The following is a 3,017-nucleotide window of genomic DNA, read 5'->3' as shown; positions in this document are numbered from 1 at the left end:
GCCTAATTTAGCAGTCAGTTAACTGTGACTCATCCTCCTCTCTCTGCTCATGTGACCAGGATAGTAAATACAATATTGGCGAGAAAACCTAGCCCTCACGTGGGCAGATGGCAGCCCTCAGACTGAAGGCTCCGTGAAAATGCGCTGGTTTCCTGTTTTCTTGGCATAACCAAGTTGCAGGGCCCATGTCAATGTTTATTACAGTGCCCTCTGTGAACAGGGGCTGATTGCTAATTTCTAACTTTAAAAACTGACAATATTGAGGCCAACACTCGTGCCTTCTACTTCCTTTCAGGCAGGCCTGAGTCTAAATGAATAGAGGTAGACAGGCCCTTGTCTTCCTCTGATTCCTGAGGTGATCCGCCCACCCTCTGAAAAATGTCCTTTGCCTTCAAGATTCCCTTCTGCTGTAAGAACTTCAAAGACAGTTGGGCACAGGTTCATACCCCAGGTACACCTGTCACTGTCTGTGCACCTTGGGGAAGGTGACGGACACTCTCAATCCTCAGCTGCTTCATGTAAAATGCAAATAAAAATATATTTCCCTAGGACAGTTGTTAAAACCAATATTTTTAAATTATTTACAAACATTGTATCCACTGGGTAAATATTGAAGAGATGGTAACTATACTTCAGGCATTATCTATCTTAGCTGACATTCACTGATGTGAGTTATAACTGAGAAAACAACACAAAACATGCCCATCGGGGCAAGGGACAAAAATACAAAGACATGTACCCATATAGGGAAACCCACCCTGTTCTATATGCAAGGTGGCAAGCAGGGGCAGTTGTTTATTTAAGGAGAAAATGAGTTTTGGACAAAAGGACTCCGAGGGGAGTTGATGTTGCTAAATTTGGGCAAAAATGGGTAATGTACACAAACACCCGGAAAGCATCTGTCTGGTGTTTGGACCAAATATGGAAGCACAACAGTGAGCTGTGTGACCACCCTGGTGTGGTCGCTGGACTCAGTCTAATGAGAGAAGGGATGGGTTGTGGAGTTGCAACTGCTGGGAAACGTGACCAAAATTTGAGATACTGCTCCTCTGTTCTCCTTCCTTTCTCTCGCATCCCCAGCCCAGCAAAACGAAAATACTTTTCTTTCTAGCCTCTTGCGAAGTTTGGTGGCTGGATAGTGATCATTTATTCTTTGGAACTCAGAAGTAAGAAATATTAAAGAGGGGCGCCTGGGTGGCTCAGTCGGTTAAGCGCCCGACTTCAGCTCAGGTCATGATCTCACGGTTTGTGGGTTCGAGCCCCGCATCAGGTCTGTGCTGACAGCTCAGAGCCTGGAGCCTGCTTTGGATTCTGTGTCTCCCTCTCTCTCTGCCCCTCTCCCCATTCTCTCTCTCTCTCTCTCTCAAAAGTAAATAAAGATTGAAAAAAAAATTTAAAAAGAAAAGAAATCTTCAAGAGTCTTTTATTAAAATGCAAATGCCAATGGAACAGGTAACACTCAAATCATTGCACAGAAAGGAACCTAAATAATATCTAATATAATGCCTTTATTTTTCCAAATTCAGAAAGTGAAACCCAAAAGGGTTCAGTGACTTGTTTCAAACTCCACGAAATGGTGGCAGAGATGGAAGAAGATCTAATTTTCCTTAGAGGAAGTCAAATACTCTTTCTGCTGCCCATTCAAAACCACCATCAGCTATGAATATTCCTGGAGGAAGGGAGTATGGATTGGCTTAAAACTTTTTTATGATTTTTATTTATTTTTGAGAGACACACAGAGACAGTGCATGCAGGGGAGGATCAGAGAGAGAGAGAGAGAGAGAGAGAGAGAGAGAGAGAGACAGAATCAGAAGCAGGCTCAGGCTCTGAGCTAGCTGTCAGCACAGAGCCCGATGCGGGGCTCGAACCCACGAACCTGTGAGATCATGATCTTAGCCGAAGCCGGACACTTAACCGACTGAGCCACCCAGGCGCCCCTGGCTTAAAACGTTTTACTTGGGTTTCAAAGTCAGTGTGGGCCAGGACAGCTGCTCTTTTACCTGATAGACGTATTATTCCTGTCAGGCTTTGTATGCGAGGATTTACAACCGTGAAGACCTGGTAGTCCATGCTCCCTGCCAAACAAAATACAGAAGTTGTTGCTATTTGGGTTGTGGTAAAAGGTGGGGAAGAAATGCAGACCTCTTGGCTCTGGAGAGGGCGAACTTAATAAAATGAGCTTCATGAGAGAGCCCAAGTGGTGAGGGCAGCTCAGGGTCCATGAGGGTTTGGAAGCAGAGAACAAGGAGGGGAATGAAAAGGAGAGAAAAGAGGTCCAGGAAGATGCTCTTTGCTACATTTACGTTGCACATTTCTGTGTGTTTCAGTCTGACTTCTTAATGGTGTGCAACAGAAATGCTCTTGGGCTATTTTACATATGAGGTGATTCATTGTAAGGCTAGGAGGAGCTCAGAGAATCAGCTGGAGGCTTGGAAATGTCAAGGGCAGCATGAAGGCCAGGCCTCTGGGCTCACAGCATGACCTGCCGAGTCAGTGAGCAGCATTTCTACTGGAACATTCACTGCTACCCACCTCTCTCACCTTCGTGTCACTCACAGCTGCTCAAAGACATGGAGGAGAGCATTGATTGGTCACGTGAGGACACGTGGCTATGTGAGAGTGGCCTCTGGCCCCGCAATTTCCCTAATGAAAGGCAAGTATTACCTTCCACCCATGCCACACAATTTAGGGAAAAGGCATTTTTCTCAAAGGAAATGGGAACTTTAGGGTAGAAAGGTTGGATGCTGACCAAAAAGCAGCCATTACAGATTCTCTTCACTTGACAGAATATGTGTAGAACATGTTTAGAAAACTGATGATGTGGACCCTGATAAAGGACTCTCCTGGAAGATGGCAACAAAAGAAAGATCCCAGGCTCAATGACTTCCACCTGGAAGCAAGCCTTAGTCAAAGGACAGAAGGATGATTCTGAATGTAGAATTGCTTCTGTCACATGATCCCTAGCCTGGCCCCCCTACACTCATAACTGAATTTGATAGACAGCAGAAGGGCTGGAA

General features: G+C 45.3%; 1 long non-coding RNA gene across 1 annotated transcript; it reads right to left on the bottom strand.

The window, feature by feature from the left end:
* Positions 1–1,488: 1,488 nt before the first annotated feature.
* Positions 1,489–2,069, bottom strand: LOC115279101. The gene is made up of 2 exons (XR_003903208.1): positions 2,001–2,069; positions 1,489–1,669 (listed from the first exon to the last, which is right to left on the bottom strand). It is a non-coding gene; the product is annotated as an uncharacterized LOC115279101 (long non-coding RNA).
* Positions 2,070–3,017: the final 948 nt, after the last annotated feature.

This window comes from Suricata suricatta, chromosome 15 (assembly GCF_006229205.1).
Source record: "Suricata suricatta isolate VVHF042 chromosome 15, meerkat_22Aug2017_6uvM2_HiC, whole genome shotgun sequence".
NCBI lineage: Eukaryota > Metazoa > Chordata > Mammalia > Carnivora > Herpestidae > Suricata > Suricata suricatta.
The sequence above is the reverse complement of the archived record's forward strand: the minus strand, read 5'-3'. Positions and strand labels throughout refer to the sequence as shown.